The 19,030-nt window shown below is 38.6% G+C and overlaps 1 protein-coding gene across 1 annotated transcript in view; it reads right to left on the bottom strand.

The window, feature by feature from the left end:
* The window catches only part of LOC139015274 (sodium channel protein type 3 subunit alpha), a 107,913-nt gene extending 100,015 nt beyond the window's left edge, over positions 1 to 7,898 (bottom strand). Inside the window, exon 1 of the mRNA XM_070422845.1 lies at positions 7,702 to 7,898. The gene's annotated coding sequence lies outside the window, so the exon portion shown is untranslated. The remainder of the gene's footprint in view (positions 1 to 7,701) is intronic.
* Between the last annotated feature and the right edge of the window lie 11,132 nt (positions 7,899 to 19,030).

The following is a 19,030-nucleotide window of genomic DNA, read 5'->3' as shown; positions in this document are numbered from 1 at the left end:
TACCACTTTCTGAAAATACATTTTAAATGCATTTTGGCTTTTTAAAATGTGTTGGTTTACAGAGCTGCCTTTTCTCTGAATATTCCACAATTGCAGTTTTGAAAATTAGAAATCAATGTTTTGTTTCCAGCTGGCTGACCTGGACAGCCAAAGATTATTTTTCAATAGACACTCTTATTTGATTATTGAGAACAAGTTTCAAAGAAGCAATTCATAAGGCACAGAATGAAAAAAGGGCGTATCTCTGATTTTACAAATTGAAGTTTGTGGATGCTTATTTCCAAGTGTGCACAATTGTTTGTATTGTTAGTTTGCAAAATGTATCATAAGCAGCTGAATCAACTTTCAGATAGAGTTAAGGGTAGGGAATTAACAATTTGAAATATAAAACTGCTCACACATATAGAATAAACACCAGCTTGTTCAAACAAGAAAGAAATGGACATGAATGTATTTTTTATTTTCTTAAGTATTTGCATAGTCTCTTTAGTTAACATGGGCTCACTCATTAGCATATAAAGAAATTACTTTGGACGTCATTTCTCAGCCAATTTTCACTTCTCTAGATAAGGTCCCATTAAGTTCTCTTATTTTTTTCTGCCTTCCTCTAGTCCAGTGGGTCTCAACCTTCCTAATGCCGCGACCCTTTAATACAGTTCCTCATGTTGTGGTGACCCCCAACCATAAAATTATTTTTGTTGCTACTTCATAATTGTAATTTTGCTACTGTTATAAACCATAATGTAAATATCTGATATGCAGGATGTATTTTCATTGTTACAAATTGAACATAATTAAAGCATAGTGATTAATCACAAAAACAATATGTAATTATATATGTGTTTTCCGATGGTCTTAGGCGACCCCTGTGAAAGGTTCGTTCGATTCCCAAAGGAGTCTCGACCCACAGGTTGAGAACCGCTGCTCTAGTCACTTGGTTCTCAAACCTGGCTGCATGTTTGAACTATACTTGCAGAGCTTTTAAACAAACACTGATACACAAACCAGCCCAGAGGATCTAATTCAATTGGTGAAAGGTGGAGCCAAGCATTGCTCTTTTTTAGCTTTGCAGGCAATAGCAACATGCAGCCAGAGCTGTGGGCCGCTCACTGAATAAACTTATCATGGTTTAGCTCTTTCTTCTTCTCTCAGAATGTTTGCATGTCTATTTGTTCCTCCTGTCACTTTTATTGAGGTTTTAAAAATCTAATTTTTTTTTACTCTCATTTTGCTTTTTATTGTTTTTCCACTTACTGTCCAAGAATTTCTCATTCCAGATATATGTATTTGATATATATTTTTATCTAATACTACCAATTTTTTATACAATGAAAGAAAATGTAGAGGCATAGAAGCATGGAACAGACTGAGGAATCTCAGAGGAAAGGTGGAGGGGGGACATATTAACCAAAGAACTTATATGCATATACACATAACCCATGGGCACAGACAATAGTGCGATGAAGGCCTTGCGGGTGTGGGGGGCATGGACAAACTGGAGGGGTTAATACGGGGTAAAAGGGGACATCTGTAATACTTTCAATAATGAAGATAAAATTTAAAAAAAGAAATAGAATGCAATGTGATTGTGAATTATACTTTTGTCTGTTCTTCCAATGCTAATGTAATAATATAATTCAATTACTGCCATAAATATATAAAGATTGATAGTAAAGCCCTATACAGTTGTTGAAAACTAATATTTAAGAATGGATTTACTTGAGTTGTAATCATTATTGGGTATGATTAAAGATATTTTAGGATTTGGAGATCCTGTGGGATTCAAGGACATGTAAATATCCTATTAGTAAAAGTTATACCATTTCACAGCTAAAGGACATATGTTTTCTCTAAATTTTAAGCTTTTTTTTTAAAATATTTTATTGATTTTTTACAGAGAGGAAGGGAGAGAGATAGAGAGTTAGAAACATCGATGAGAGAGAAACATCGATCAGCTGCCTCCTGCACACCTCCCAGTGGGGATGTGCCCGCAACCCAGGTACATGCCCTTGACCGGAATCGAACCTGGGACCTTTCAGTCCGCAGGCCGACGCTCTATCCACTGAGCCAAACCGGTTTTGGCCTAAATTTTAAGCTTTAAAGACAAATTTCAATGGTTTCAGAATAGGGCAGAAGGGAGAATATTATATATTGCACCAACTAACATATCAGTAACAAGATACCCACAGCAAGGGAAGCATTAAAAGCAATCAAAGGTGTGGGTAACTATTCCTTTAGGGAACATCCCCTGAAGTTTGGAGATGTAAATATCAGTGGGGGAAAAAGAAGTATGTAGAATATTCAAGGACTTGAAATGAAAGAGATGGACAAATGGTGGGCAGCTGGGGGAGCCTGGAGTAATAGAAAAAAAAATCTTTAGTCCCAGTGGCTATGCCTCTAAAAATTGTTAAGCCATTTCCTTTTCATGAGGTTTATTTTCCCTCATTGGTAAAAGTACTGGTTGGATTGGAAATGTTGGATTTATCCAGTGTTGTAAGTAATTTGAAATAGATGACAACAATTAACAAGAGGGAGATTCCTAATGAAAATCCGAAGTTTAAGCTTCTTTGGAGAAAGGGTTTGATTTGACATCTCTCTGGCCCTAAGGAGCTCCTCCTCTTAGCAAGGGCTGTTGAGTTCCTTAGTCCCACTTTGACTGGCTTCACTTATTTTTCCTATCTTCTCTGCTCATGTAGAAATTTGAGTTGTTTTCCTGGAAAATTTATTCTTAGGGTCATTTCCAATCACAATATAGTAAGTTCCTTGAAAAGAAAATGCCCAGAATACTTTGTAGAACAAAAATAACTTACAAAGAGAACAAATATAAATGTCACAAGCAAACACACCAAGGAGACAGAGAAACTAACCAACAGGTGACAGGTTCACAAATACAGGCTTAAACCCATAATATGTCTCATTAACCCTATGCAAGAATATTTGAGGTTCTTGTGCAGAAGCACAATGTCACTTAGCAATGAGAACTGGGAGTCAGTGAATTATTCCAGCCTGAATTCTTGGGAAAGGAAACGGACAAAGTGTTCTGTACAACTCAAGTAAGAATGAAGTATATTCTGAATATCAGGATATTAAAATTCCCAAAAGTGAGCTTCTTGGCAGAAAATGGCCAGAGTTATTTAAAGAGTGACTTCCCATCTTTAAATTCACCCATTGAATAAAACAATATTAAACCGCTGCTTAATAATTCAAGGCCCGTCACTTCCTTCACTTTGCTCCAGCACAGAGCTTAATCACATGCAGAGCTCCCCACAGGCAGTCTCCAAAGGATGAAAACCTAATTCACTTATTACAGAAATAACTCCAGACTTTCAAAAGATTCCTCTGAACTAAAACAACCCCTGAGAATTCCCTTATACAACCACCACCTAGCATATGTTTATGTGCACTGCTTATAAGTTACTTTGCAGTTGCTCTCTGTTCATATTATCTTGGGCAGAAACTTCTCTAAAATACTTTCCATCGATCTTTTATCGCTTGACATTCTGGAGAAAAGAGGTAGACTATAAAAAAATCAATCACTTGCTTGGCACATTAAAACGCACGGTAGCCAGTTGAGTGGGTATTTATATAAATTGTAAAGAGTTATGTGTCTGGGTGTAGATTCAGATTTCAGATCCTAAAGAGCTGGTGCCACTCAGGCAGTTGAGAGGACAATGCATGTCTTTGCTTACTTAGCAAGAGAGCAAAATTTTATTTATTACTGTTTTATCAAGTAGACCACAATTAACAATATTCTGCTCTGAAATATGTATCTACTAGTACACTTGATATGTCCTATTAAAATGTATCCAAAGAATGGGTTAACTTTATCCCAGAGTGAAAAATATTAGGTAAAGCCGAACTAAAAGGCAGTTTCCCAATCGAAGATAAATGTGTGAACTTGCAACCTAAAGCAACAATAGAATTGGCTTTTGTCCTTCTCAAACTTTATAAGTATTCCCAAGAACAATCTACCTCACGAAGTAGTAGTTCAGATACAGATTCTCTAACGATTGCCATTAAAATTGTTAACGGGCAAAGTTCAAGTGGAAGCAAAGATGATTTACAATTAAAATGAATCTAAATTTAAAAACTAGGTCTTTAAAGTACAGAAGTATACTGTTAATATCCTGAATTATATTTCAGGGGTAGGTGGGTAATTCATTCCCATCATTTGGAAAAACTGGTGAAACATCCATCAATATTAGGAAGATTGAATAATATATTTTTAGATGACAAATGAAACATTACTTTCCAACCTTCAGGTAGTTCACAATGTTTCTATACATGAATGGTAGTGAGAAAAAAGTAACCTGCCCAGTTACCCATGCAAAGAAATTTCACCATCTAGTCACATGTTCCTTCTTTGGTGGGGGGAAAAAACACATTTGTCTTAATATGCTTATAGTTATGAGTGCTTTCCGTTAACTTCAACCCTAAAATTAAGGAATCACAAGGGCTAGGAGTGACCTAGTATCAGGAAAAATGAACTAGCAACAAATTCCAAGCAAAGCATTGTCTATTTGAGAAACCTCACCCTCATTCTTTAAGCCTTCCAAACTTTCCGCCATCTCAGATCTGTCTAATCACGAGCCCATTAAGTCTGCCATGAAGATGAAACTGACAGCGCCGTTACTTGAGTCAGTTTAAAGAGGCCCAGGGTGGTTGAAGGGAAGACCTGGGAGGCCTGGGGTGCTAAGAGGACATCCCAGCTCTAGCTCCCGAAGATCCCAGGAGCACACAGCTGTCAAGAGCACAAAGCTGGACACAGAGAAAACCTTTGGAGGGAAACAGGGATTTGCAGTATGTCAACAATTTCATCAGGCACAGTGGGCCCTTCCACCTTCTCTTTTACCATTAATAGGATTTAAGCAGTAGAGAGGGTGTGAGTTGATCGCATAGCCAACACATGCACTTATTTGGGGGATTTAAGCTCTATAATTTGATGATCATAGAAATTATTTGGCATTTAAATGTGATTCTTAGTGAAACCTAGATTTTCTTTGTGAATCTTCAGACTTTTGCCTAATCGGTCTATACTATTAAGGCACAAGTGAAATAAAGTCCCTTGCCCCCATTTTGTTAAAAAGAAGAAAAAATAAACCCTTTTAAGTGGAGTCTATGTATACCATTGGGCAAGAACATTCTTCCAGAAGATATCATGAGAGTTCTATAAACTCTCCAGGAAATGTCCACAATGTTAGCACTAATTGACATCATTACAGGGAACATATCTTGCTGTTGTTTTAGCAAGGGCACTCTTCCAAGATGAGAATTATTCACTTTTCAACTGCAGAATTCCTTGGCAGATGGTATAATATCTTCCTGTTGTGGTGGAAGATATTATACCATCATCACCGATAATAACAAGAAAACCTGTTCTGTTTGGTGGGGGTTGGACGGCAAGAGAGTGGGCACTTAATCATGTCTCCGGATACAGAATAAGCACTGAACAGACATTATTTTGTTTACACATTCCTGCATCAGAGGCATAGTCATGCCTATTTGATAGAAGATGTAATAAAGATTCAGAAAGTTTAAATACTTTGTCAAGTAATAGTGGAGCTAGGATTCAATCTGCCAGCCCTAGCTCTTAACCACTTCTCCACATTGCTTCCTAGGTGTTGGCACCACAGAAGGAACAGGCCAAGGACCTTTAAAACATCTCTCTCCCTCGACTTCTCTATCCCCATGTTTAGCCCACCATTAGTGGTGATATACAACACAGTAAGAGTCAAAGATGTACCAGTTAAGCTGAGAAATCAATTGGTGAAAATCCAGATAAATTAGAATCATAGAATTTTAAAACTGAAAAGTGTCCTTATATATCTTATATATCCTTGATTCAAATTCCCATCTTTTACAGGCAAGGAAAACATGCTTCAGTGACACTTGGTGTCAAATTTTCTGAGGTGACAAATCTCCTTAGGGGCAGAACTTGAACCAAAACCTAAGACTTCCATCTCAGTACTCAACCTATTTTCTCTACTGCGTCAATAAATTACAGTATTATGCAGTTACTATTAGCTTTTTCTAAAGAATAAGATATACAAGCTTATGTGATATACATTTAATCAAAACATTTTGTGACTAACTTTGTCTACGTCACCTCTTTACATTGTGACTTCATAGATAGACAAATAACTAAGAGATTATTGAAACTAAACCCCCCAAACTGCTAACACTCAGGGCCAAATGTAAACATCCATTCATAAATGTAAAACAGTTCCATCAAGACCAGCTCTTGTGTTTACACAGAACAAAGTTACATTTGGTCACCTGTAGAGAGGCGCTGCACGTACAGTACACACGAGTCAATTAACATCCATTTCTGGGAAGCCTTTTCATAGAGGCAGTTTTGTTTATATCCTATGGTAGAAGTTCTGAAATATACAAGACCCAGGGCTTTCTCAGAGGCATCCACTAGTTTGTAATTTTTTAAGGAAGAGTATTATTGTTACTCATTTTAAAACATTAAGTGAAAAATCAGTGTTTTTGCTACATCATTGAAAATGACCGTTGCTTTTAGAGCAGAGGCCTTGAGTTCTATTTTTAGGCCCTCTTGACCATTACTGACTGGGAAGCCAGGTTGAAATCAGAGGTCTTTATTTCACACAGGGCACTTACTACTCAAGTGACAGTGATGAAATATTTCCATGCAAATCCCTACAGTCACTTATGCTTCATCTTTGTCCTCATATGCTACACTACACCACCTGCTATATTAAAAAACAACAACTTTACGATTTCTAAGCCCCTTCTTTCAATTACTACCTATAGATTTTCTGCCAATAATTTCTTATTCTAAGTATGTGATAGCTAATTGAATGATGCATTTGTAGTTACTCTATACAATATTTTAGAGAAAACTATAAAAAATATAGATAAAATAAATAATTATTTTTTTGGCTCATGCAGCTCTCCCTGGTAATTAATAACAGTAATAATAATAACCAATTATTAAATCTATACAGGAAAAAAAACCTGAAATGTTTCAAGCTTATGAGACAATGCATCAAGAAGATATAATACCCTTTAAGTCAATAAATTTAAAAGGTAACTAATATAGAAATAAACATATCAAAACATAAAAGAAATTGCACATTATGGAGCATAGAGAGATGATTTTATTATTATAAAGTTAAATATCTTTTTTAACGGTTAGTGTTGGTGATCTTCTTCCATCAGTGAGAATAGATTTTTAGAAAAAAAGAGAATGTGTTTCAAACAGCCAAACACCTCTATCTTATTGTCACTCCCTATACTCACGGCCCCTTTAAAGCTGTTAAATGAAAGACTAAGGCACAGTGATAGTTCCAGTTTCACTGTACACTTATGTTTAAAAATACTAGACACACTAGATATTTAAACAGAGATGTACAGCCATAAAATCCATTAGGTTAGCTTCGTGTAATAAAAAATACTGTCTCTGAATACAGTGAATCAAACATCTGCATGTTTCTGAACCACAGGACCAGTGATGCCTAGTCTGTACCATAAGTCACCATTTCTAGACAGAGGCTCTGTTTCTATTGAGAGAGAAAGGAATAGTAAGCAGTTTACACATCAAATGATGTCTTTGGTTTCTGTAATTTACATTCAAACAATATTAGGTTAAAATAGTATGAAGATGATTTTAAAATGAGAAAAATGATGTGGTAGCAGATTCTATGGTGCAGATAATGAAAGGTTTTGCCAGCTTACCTGATGAAAGAGAGCCTTAGGGATCACAGCATAACAAAGCCCCGCATCCAAGATGGTTAGAGTGCAGTGTGCCTTCTTTTGCAGTTGTTCACATTTTTGGCCACAGAGGTTTACAAATTAATTACAATGTTTTTTTTTTCTTTGCTCTCTCTGTGGACAAGAACACAAAGGGACCTTTCCAGAATCCTCTCTGCAATGCCTCCGCTTCCTGTTCTGAGATTCACTCTATGGTACCCAACATATATCAGAAAACAGCTTTGAGGGAAAAAAAAAAAAAAAAAGAAAAGGCTGACAGAAACCAGCGTGGTACCGCCATCTACTGGTAGACACATAGAATTGAATAAAAGGAAAAACAACCCCATTATTCTTTATCGTAAAGTAAAACAACATATGAGTATGTACAAAGAGACTCTTTTGCATACTCAATTATTTGCACCTCATAATATGTTTTCAAATATTCATAAATTTAAAAAGTTGATTCAGCCATAAAGTAGCACAATAAACAACAACAACAACAAAAGGTCCTACAAATATCTGTTTGAAAATTAGTTTTTTAGATTTCCATATACTCTACATGTAAAGTTTTGCAAAATCATGACTCTTGTGGCCTGAAAACTTTTGCTTGTCATAGAATGAATTCTAAGTAAGTAATCTGACTCCATAAAGAACAGCGTAGCCCTGGCCAGGTTCTCAGTTGGTTGAAGCACAGCCCCATGCAACAAAAGGTTGTGAGTTCAATTCCTGGTCAGGGCACATATGTAGGTTGTGGGTTCAATCCCCAGTCAAGGAGCATATGTTTCTCACATCGACGTTCCTCTCTTTCTCTAAAAATCAATAAAACCATATCCTTGAATGAGGATAAAAAAAAAAAAGAACAGTATCATGCACTTTCACTGGTAGTCTTTTTGAATTACTTTTTGGTAAAACATTTACAAGAAATAACATCTGAATGTAGAAAAGTATTGTAAACTTCAGTGGGGCCTAGTTGCTTTAGATCTGTGGATTACCTTGGTGTGTATATTGATACAAGGAACAGTTGAAATTTATGTTACATGAGACAACTCAGCAGTTATGTAATATATCTATATCTTTAAAATACTTCAGAAAATATTTATGAGAATATTGAAGCACACAATACATAAGCAAAATGGAAATGATTTTTTGTCAGTTTATTAAAAAGACATTTCTCAGCTAATCAAGTGCTTTCCTTTCATTTGACTTTTCATATTTACTTAGCAAACAACTATAATTTATTAGCTTATTGTTAACTAGAGGCCCGGTGCATGAAATTCATGCACAGGTAGGTTCCCTAGGCCTGGTGGGCAATCAGGGCCTATCAGGGCCTTCCGGCTGCCGGCCAGAGCCTTTCTCCAATCCGCGCTTCCCCCTGGTGGTCAGCGCACATCAGAGCGAGCAATCAAACTCCAGGTCTCCTGGTTGAATTCTTGAGGGGACAATTTGCATATTAGCCTTTTATATATGTAGATTAATGAAATGCATTCATATTGATGGAGCACCTTAAATTGATGTCAGGCACTGTATTAGCTTCAAAGAGACAAAGATAAAAACACACAGTTTCTATCACCAAGGGGATGTATAATAAAGAGAGACAAATATAATGATATTTTGAAGCCATGTGCTAAAGGAGTGTTAATTACTTAGTTTTCCATTTCCATCCCCATTTTGCCTAATGCAGAAAAATAAATGTAGTCAGTTCTGGGTAGATTGAGTCACTTGAGGCTTTCCCCTGTGATTTTGGGTTTACACTAAACTAATGCATGGTTTTCCTCTTTCATCTCTTCTCATGTGGACTCATCTACCAGGTAAGTCCAGGAACATTTACATATCTGGACTTTTGTATGTGGGCACCCAATGAGGTGTAAAATCCTGTGTGATCCTCAGGCATCATCATTCCTCCACACAAACATCTGCCAGTGTGCCCACATTCCTGTTCAGCCCCAAACACCCCATCCATTTAGTTTTTCATGGCAGTATTTCCTCCTCATGACCTCAGGTTTTGTTGGCTTTTTCTTTCAGGTAACTTCAGTTCCTGTCCTTTGGGGAGTAGGAAGGAAAAACAAGTAGCATCCTTCTGCTGTAGAAGGAGGGAACAGTACCAGATGTCTGGCCCCAAGTGGTCAGACCAAACCTGGGTTCAGCAACCTCGGTACTTGGGTTCTGGCTACGAAAGAATTCAGAGCCAAGACCCAAACTGAAAGAGAACATTTATTTGGTAAATCACTGAGGTGGAAGAAGTGATTCCTAAAAGAAATGGGCTTAGGAAGCAAGTTATAGAGGTAAAGAAAGGGCCTTTGGAGCTTGGGAGTGAGGAAGCAAAGGTAACATGCCTGGGGTGGAGGGGTGGGGGAGGGAAAGGGAAAAGGTAAGGCCCAGGCTTGCTCCCAGGAGGGAGAGCATACTGGATCCTCTTCCTGAGGGCTTTAAGGGCAGAGATTTTAGGGGAAGTCCCAGGGAAAGATCTTAATAGAATATTCAGTGTCCTCTCAGGGTTGTGGTCTCCACTAATTTATTGGATGGCACCAGTGCAGAGGGTCATAATTCAATGCAGCTGGTTCTGGCATCAGAGTTGGCTGGTTTTGTTGCTTATCTGGGCCTGAGCTGAAATACAACTGAGGCCTAGATGTTATTGAAATGAGTTTTAGGGACAAAAGAGGCAGGTTTAGGAAGGTTTAGGGAATGAGGAGGGTCCATGGGAGAGGAATACATAGATGGAGACTTGAAGACGCCAGGGTGTTTATCTTACTTGTACAGAGGATAGAGCAATGTCACAGGCAGATGGAACTATTTCTGGCCTAAGCAATTAAAACAGCCATAAACCGAGGACAGACAGGGGTATCTCTGGCCTGAGCAATTAAAGTGACCATAAGTTAGACCAAAAGTAGCCCTGACTTGAGTAGCTGGGAGAGCTATAAGATAGGGCTTTCTCTGCCAGCACAGCTGGAAGAAAACCATAAGATAAATCAAAAGTGACCCCAACCAGCAAGATAAGGGGGAGAGAAAATGGGGGGGGGGGGCACCACGTGGACTTAGAGCTTTGAAACTAATTTTATGTAGCAGAATGACCAGTGAGGAAAGTGACGGGGGGGGAGGGAGGGGGAGATCCCAAATTAAGGAAAGGGACCAATTTTAAAAAGATCAGATTCAAGCAAAGAACTGCAGCATATATAAACTTGAGACAAAGAGACACCAGGTAGGATTTTTAAATTTTTCCCGTTAGAGAGAGAGAGAGCAGGCTTTTCCCATTGGGGGACCCTTTGGGGACACCCTTGCCCAGATGGAGTTTGCATCTGCTTCCAATACACCTCTACATTTTTTATTAAAGAAGCCTTTTTGTCCATGAGTTTATTCTTCAAACTTTGTGAGGACAAGAACCCACGGGAAGAAAAGTCTGCACCCCGAACCCCGAGTTTCAGATTACCTCTAGGGAGGAAAGATGGTGGGGGGAGGTCCAAACCACTTGACCAGCGATATGCTAGGGGAGGAAAGGTCACCCTGGGGACAAGGTCCCACCCTACAGTTAATTGTCCATTGCCAGTACCTGGGGTTTTCCGCTCTGGTGACCTTCTGTACCTAGCCCTTCGTCCTTGCTCTGCCCATGTCTGCCTAACTGCCTACCAGATTTCCAGGGCTACTCTGGGCTGTAATTTGTTGACCTAAGTCCCAGGTCGCAAGCACCGCACACTGCTCTGTGGTCTTCAGACAAGTGAGGCACACTCTCTGCTACATGAGAATATTCCAGCACCTCATTTTTCTACCTTTTTAGCTAATCCTGGGCAGGCAAGCTAGGTAGGGGGTTGTTTATCAGAGGCCTCAGTTGGGTTTGGCTCCCTTGCTTCCTCACAAGCTTCCTTTCCAGCCCCAAAACTGTCTTCCGTGCCAGTAGCAAACTGGATCCATAAGCTTTCCTCTCACTTCCTTCTGTCTTGTAGCTAACTTATTAGTCCTCTAGGTCTAATGAAACAAAGTACCACACTGGGTGGCTCAGACCAACAGAAATGTGTTGTTTCCCAGTTCTGGAGGTCAAAAGTCCTAAATCCAGCTCTGAGACCTGAAGGGGAAGGATCCTTCTTGGTCCCTTTCAGCTTCCGGTAGCCCAGGCATTACCTGGCTTGTGTCACTATAACTCCAACATCATGTCTGTGATTCCCTCTGGGTCTCCTCACATCATCTTCCCCTTGTGCATGCTTGTCTTTGTGTCCAAAGTGTCCCCTTTTTACAAGGACCCCAGTCCTTATAGGTTAGAGCCCACCCTAATGACTTCATTTTAGTTTGATTACCTCCATAAGACCTTATTTCCAAATAAGGGCATATATCATATATTCTAAAATACTGGGGATTAGGACTTCAACATATCTTTTTGTTGGGGTGGGGAGGGGAGGACTAGAGGACACAATTCAACTCATAACACTTAGACTGAAGCTTTTTAAATTTAAAACACAATGTGATGATTCTTTTATATGTTTCCCATGACAATTCCACTGAGGAAATAATGGCCTTGCTATCTGGCCAGAATTTGGGGGAGTAGCTGGGAGGCAGAGCCTCAGGTAATAGTCAAGAAATCCAACAATAGTAACAACAATAAAAACCAAAATTCATTCAGTGCTACGCACCAGCCACTGTCCCAAGCAGTTTGCATATTTGTTTAACCCTGTCGCATAGGAGGTATTATTATATACATTTTACAGATGAAACAAGCAAGGAGGGAAGTAAAAACACCTTCGTTAGTATGTCACATGTCATCTTGCCACACAAGCAATTATAATTGAGTAGGTTAACTGCTGTGATACCAACATGGACCAAGTGCTGGAGGAGCATAAAGGAAATGAGCTCCCACTAATTTAGACGCCTGCTACTCACACTTTTTGTGTGAAAATTTATGACATTTTACCATTTAATTGTATAAGTTTTCTGTCATGAGATATTTCCACTTTCTAATAACTTTTACCTTAGTACTACTTAACTAAATGTTAATTCTGCCAGTCCCTAGCACTCCGTACTGATTTCTCCACTAGTCATATTCTTAGAAGTATGTTCATTCTGATGCCTGTTGGGAATCCATATATTTAAAAGTATCCCGGCAGTGTTTTCTGAGAAACGAATTTTTTAGGTGATTCTAGGCTGTGTGTGTGTGTGCTTGCGTGTGTGCATGGGTGTGTGCGTGTGCAGGTGCATGTGCGCACACCTGTGTGTGTGTGTGTGTGTGTGTGTGTGTGGTTTTTGTGGTAGGCAGTTAGACAGACATGAGCAGAGCAAGGATGATGGGCCAGGTATAGAAGATCACCAGGGCAGAAAACCTGGATGCCTAGCAACGGGCAGAACTGTGAAAACAAGGACTTTGCCCCCAGGGTAGCCTTTCTTCCCCTCGCATATCATGGTCATGCGGCTTAGACCCTCTGACCTTTCATATCACTGGTCATATGGTTTGGTCCCTCCCCTGACCTTCCTCCCCTAGCTTGTTGCTAATCATTCCATAGACCCCCTTGGAGGAGGAACAAAGGGCTGAAGAATGGCCTCATGTGACTCCCAGGAGGGTCCTTTCACAACCTCTCCCTTAAGCATTAACCTCTCCAGTGGTTCTCAACCTTCCTAACACTGCGACCCTTTAATACAGTTCCTCATGTTGTGGTGACCCCCAATTTCATTGTTACAAATTGAACATAATTAAAGCATAGTGATTAATCACAAAAACAATATGTAATTATATATGTGTTTTCCGATGGTCTTAGGCGACCCCTGTGAAAGGGTCGTTCGACCCCTAAAGGGGTCAGGACTCACAGGTTGAGAACCGCTGCTCTAGGATAACATTTAGGCCTCAGGTGTGTGTCAGCTCCTGGCCCAGACAAGCGACAAATTGATAAGCAATGCCACAGCGACAGCAGGACCAGCTGCATTGACTAATGAGCCCCTGCCCTGGTGCCATCAGCGGAGACTGTTACCCTGGGAGGCTGATGAATATGCTATAGCTATCCTCCCCTGGGACCTCATCTAAAATCTCCATCCTTAAGAGCCCTTGGGAGGGAGGACCCAGGCGCTTTGCCTCTCCAGAGCTCCAGAGCTGCTCACTAATGCCTCCCCCCTCGCTCTCCTCTCCCCATCTCCCCCCAGGTGCATTACCCTTACCTTTCTCTCCTAAGCCCCAAGAACCCTTCTTTTTCTTTTTAAATCCTCATCCAAGGATATGTTTCTATTGATTTTAGAAAGAGAGAGGAAGGGAGAGAAATATCGATGTGAGAGAGAAACATCTATCAGCCACCTCCTGTATATGCCCCAACCAGGTATCGAACCTAAAACCTAGGTATGGGCCCTGATCAGGAATCAAACCGGAAACCTTTTTGGTGTCCGGGGTGACACTCCAACCACCTGAGCCACCCAGCCAGTGCCAAGGGCCCTTCGTTTGCCTCTGAACCTTGCTTCCTGAACATATTTCTACCTCTGTGACTTTCTCAGTAAAATTTTGCTTGTATGTGAGTTTTGCCTCTGAATTCTTTCTTAGCAGAACTCAAGTACCAAGGTTGCTGAGCCAAGGTCTAATCTCTGGACACATTCTGGTGCCATAATAGCAGCCAACATTTTAAAGAATAAACTCTATTCTGAGGACAATATGTAGAATTACCATGGGATAAAATCAAAATTTAGGGGAAGAAAAAACAAAGGCCATTCTACAATGAATTCAACTGACAAAGATATAACAAAATTATATAATTATAATAAATATCAATATAAATGTAAATTATAAATACAAATTATAGCAAATTTACATTTTAATGTAGAAATATCAGTCTCATCTAATTCATATATTCATTGCTAACATTTGTAATTGCTTCATTAGTTCTGGCAATGAGCAACAATTATTATTCCAAATATTTAAACCTAATTTAGCAATTCTCTTTTAAATTTTCTTAGATGTCTCCCTCTCATTGCCTTTCTCTCCCTTATAATTTTAACAGTGGTTCCCTGGTTCCCTAGGCCTAATCCAGACACCTTTGTCCCATGCACCTTTCCCAGTCAGGGCACATACCTAAGTTACCCATTCCATCCCTGGTTGTGGTGCATGATGGAGGGAGCTGGAAACCTCAATGTTTCTCTTTCACATAGATGTTTCCTTCTCTCTTTCTTCCTTCCTTTCTCTCTCTCTCTCTCTCTCTCTCTCTCTCTCTTTCTTTTTTTCTCAAAAAAAAATCAATAAAAACATATCCTTGAGTGAGGATCAAAAAAATACATTTACAATATTAAAAATACATTAAATATGTCCTTTTATACTATTTATACATATTTGTTCCTCAGTTCTCTTTTTGAGTCTAGAATAGATCCCTTTTGCTATTTGAGAAGATGCTGAAATCTGTTTTCTTCCAGAAGGCCTCATTCATGCTGATATTTAGCTTCTATGTTTGTTTTTAGTTACCTTGATAGCAAACTTGCCTACCTCTATGCTTGCATTTATTTTTATTAGGTATTAATTTAAGCAAACATAAGTTAATTTACATTATGTTCTTTCTACCTTTTCACCTCTGTATCCATCCAAGAGCAGAATCTCCTATTAAATACTGACACTAACTCACATTTGCCCAGTGCTTTTACATAAGGTGTTGTAAATTACAAAAATGACTCTGATAAAATACAATTAAATACATTCACATCTATTATATCTTTTTTTCTTTACAACATCTCTAAGAAGTTAGAAATGTACACATTTTTCACATTTTTCAGGTGAAAAAAATTGGTACAGAAAAGCAAAAATTACGTGGTGGTAAAAATTGGTCTAAAAATGGGATAATTGTCAGTTTAAAGTCTACTCAGAAGACAATGCAATTTTACATCAAGGACTCAAATATTCCAGATATAATAATTGTCAAAATATTACTTATTAGGTATAATTCAATTCAGTAGTACTAATATATTTTTACCCCTACTCTAAAAGAATAATGCAGTAAAAAATACTATATTTCCAAGTGGTTTCCAATATAGATTATCCTCCATGTTGTGGCTATACAGCTAGGTAATTACAACCTCCTGAAGGTATCTTGAGCTACTAATTTGTCCCAAGTTCTTTTACAGTGTTATTCTCTCAGTTTCAAATCACTTTTCATCGCTGCCCTTTTCATCCCCATTTTCCTCTAACACCTGGCCAACTGCTATTTGTTCTTGAAGACTCAGGATAATGAAGTTGATATCCTGTCCTGTTCTCCCCACAAATGTCTTAGACACCCTCCTCTTTATCCCCCAGATTATATAAGTAGCATTCTATGCTATGGTTATATTTTGTGATATCATCATGGTAGTATTTTCCATACTACACTGTAAATGTTGGCTTCTTTCCAATCATTCTCTTTAACTCTCTCCTCCACAAGGCTATGAATTCCCTGGGAACAAGTACTATACCTTTTACACAGTCTTTTCATATCTTTTTCTTTGTTTTAACACAATGCCTGGCACATAGCAGGTGTTCAGTAGTATCTTTCTGCATAGGATGGTATTTGTGTCACTGTTTATAAATTGTTGTTTTCTTTATCTCTTCCATTTAGAAAACTAGTAATGAGAAAAGCCTTGACATTTAATACCAAAGCTAGAACAAGATTCTATTCTATTTCTAAAAGGCAGGCAAACTCACTCCAACTTCCCAATAGTGTAACAGTTTGTGGTGATCTCTAAGGGCAAAGCATCCACTTAACAGCAGTCTTTGAACACTACCTTTCATACTACTATGCACATTGTTGGAAATGAAAATGCCATTCATTCAAATAACTGAATATTCTTAGATGCTTGTAAGCGCCCATTCAATGCCATGGGGTTTCATTACACACGGACAGATGTGAAGCAGGTTCGGTCGGGTGCTGGAGATACACTTCCCTGCTTCTCTCACAGATCTATGGATAATCTGTTTACCCACACGCACATGCATTCTCCACTCTAGGGCTTTGTGACTAAGCAACAGACCTTTTTTTCCTACACAAATTTGTTAGTGTGACGCTATCAAACTGTCAGATCGACTAAGCTAATAGGAAAAATATATTGCTGTTATTTCCATGATCCCTTAGCATTTATTGCTAATTATAAGTAAGCACTTAGACAAGTCACTTATACAATCTCTAATTCTATCTTCTAAAATTTGCTGGGTACAAGTAACTGTGTCTAAATCTATGCATAATTAGGTCAATATGAGAAGAATTAAAAATTTTGATATGCTCTTTTTTATTTTTTGAAAATATTTACTTGAACTCCCATTAATAGTTTACAGTTTGTTTAGCATCATTTAATGCTAACACAGTAAGATAGGAAACCATGCTTAGACCCTATATCTTCTAAGTCTAGAGGCTGTAATTATTTGAAAATCTTCTTATGTAAAATTAGAAAAAATAGCAAAAAAAATTCTTCACAGTTCATAAGTTCACTTTATTAGTGAAGAAATGAAATTAAAGAATTTATATTTTAATCATAATTGGAATTGTATTAATATTTCAGAACATAACTTTCCTGTTTAAGTTTACAAGGTAGATTAATGCAACTTTCCAATGTGCTGTGGGCAGAGAGGGGGGTTGTTGAGAAAAGAATGGAGACCAGAGGGTGTGGGAGGAATTGGGAGATGCTAATGAAGAAAAAACTGGAAAGGAAGCAAGGGACTGCATTATTAAGGGACTCTATCTACTAGAAGGAGGCCAAGAAGAAAGATAGGGTGAAACTTGGGGTGTTACCATTGTAAACCTGGGAGAAAGGTGTTGCTGTGCATAAGTTGATGCAAGTGGAGATAGATGGCCATCTATAAATTTGAAAAATTGATCCCAGCTGGCCAGGGGGAGGGGCCACGGGCGGTTGGTTGGCCGGCCCCGCACCCCTGGTCGAACTCCCGGTTGAACTCCTGTTCGAACTCTCAGTCAAGGGGACAATTTGCATATTAGCCTTTTATTGTATAGGATGTCGTATACTGTATATGAATTTCAGTCTATATTCAGGTGTGTAATTTCCAATTCAGTAATTATTAGGGCACCTCCACCCATCATATTGTGGATGAAAAAGTGGCCATACTACACCTGACAAGTTTAGTGGAGGCCTGCATGGCAGCCTTATAAATTAAGAGACTTATAAATTCATAGGATGGTCTGAAATTAAAACCTCCTAACTAAAAGCACATCATGGAGGGTAGTCATGTTCTAGGTCTGCCAGTATCTTTCTTGACAAAGGCAAATCTTTACCTTAACAGAGCCTGTGTATTGTCTTTTTGCATCTATGATAAATACCTTTGGATGTCAGGGTAATCTTTTTCTAGACCCCTCAGGGCATCACCTCCCACCATAGCAGAGACCACAGATCCCCTCATTTTCATCTTGTTCTCCAGCATTCCATCTCTCTGAGCTGTTAATTGCTAACTGTCTTCTACCCACCAATGTAAAAGAAATATATGTCTGTTTTACTTTTTATATAATCCCAGAGATTTCCCCGTTTTGCTTTCTCCCACCTCCCTAATCTATCACCATGTAACTACGTTTCATGTAACTACCTCACATCTCCTTTGATTGTGATGTTTAAAATCAAGTGCAAAACTGCTCCTCTATGGAGTATTTTCTCAATCCATTGAGATTTTTGGCTTCCCGGCAATTGTCATCAATTTGGCTCACATAAACTCATAAAAAGTATCTACATGTTTGGACACTTCTAGCATTGACAATATCAAAGTTCCAGAGTCTTGTATAGGGCCGAATCATGAAAGTGGAGATGAGGGATTCAATTTTTGGTCATACATTTGCAGAGGTCACAAGGATTCATCTTATATAATAAAAGGTTAATATGCAAATTGTCCCCTCGACTGGGAGTTTGAGTGGAGTTCGACTAGGGGGTGGGGCTGGCCATTTGCATATTAGGCTTTTATAGGATATTAGACCACCAAATAGATTGACTCATGAGAGTGTCTTTTGGGTGTAAAATTTAGCCCTTCCTCTTTAAGGTTTTTGTCCCTTTTCAAGCTGCTAGAGAAGAGGACCCTGATTCCTGTTCCTTAAAAACCTACTGCTCTCAATCTGTCTGTCAGTTCAAGGGATCACTGCAGAAACCTCTCACTGTCTCTTCTCTCAGTTTCTCTTAATTCCTTTAAACCCTAACTACCTTCTTGGTGTGTTTTTTTCACACTGTAATTTTTTAACCTACTATTTTCTATCCAGTTTTCTAACTTTAGTAGTTGGGACAAGTATTGGGTTGCATTTGCTATAAACCGTGTGTGCTTTTTCAGAGTCTCTTGCACATTCCCTTCTTTCTCTTACTTTATGTTTTTCCGGAACAGCTTTCTCTCCTCTGGACTTGAAACAAACACTACAATATT

This window comes from Myotis yumanensis, unplaced genomic scaffold (genome assembly GCF_028538775.1).
Source record: "Myotis yumanensis isolate MYYU_CA2020_CCGP unplaced genomic scaffold, mMyoYum1.0.hap1 SCAF_8, whole genome shotgun sequence".
Lineage (NCBI taxonomy): Eukaryota > Metazoa > Chordata > Mammalia > Chiroptera > Vespertilionidae > Myotis > Myotis yumanensis.
This window is presented reverse-complemented; position numbering and strand designations above follow the sequence as displayed.